Source organism: Populus euphratica, unplaced genomic scaffold (assembly GCF_000495115.2).
Source record: "Populus euphratica unplaced genomic scaffold, PopEup_1.0 scaffold109.1, whole genome shotgun sequence".
Classification (NCBI taxonomy): Eukaryota; Viridiplantae; Streptophyta; class Magnoliopsida; order Malpighiales; family Salicaceae; genus Populus; species Populus euphratica.
Window position 1 is genome coordinate 451,242 of NW_011499999.1, and position 434 is coordinate 451,675.

The window sequence follows — 434 nt, forward strand, 5'->3', positions numbered from 1 at the left end:
CCATAAATGCTTTTGCCAACATTTCATTTTGGACCAAATGATCAAATGCATCCCCAAGAGTGATCTCATCAAATCCTTCAATTTTCATCACTTTCGTATATGACGTGTTAACATCAAGTTGATTTTTGCTGAGGCTTTGAATTGCAAATGCTACATCTCCAATCTGTTTATACAACTTTTCAATACCATCATCTTCATACATTCAATTTCTCTTCTTATGTTGCCTCTTTTGTGTACTAGAGGAAGATGTTTTTTTCCCTTAGAAGTTTCTTAATATTCACCTTCATTTTTAATCGAAATTGATTGCTCTTCAGTGTTCTCTTTCAAGTTGACATTAGCATATAATTTGGTATAATTTCCGGTTGCCATGTCTTTTCCAACAACAATTATCATTGCCTCGGACATATCAAGTTTTTTGTTGAGATACTTGTCAT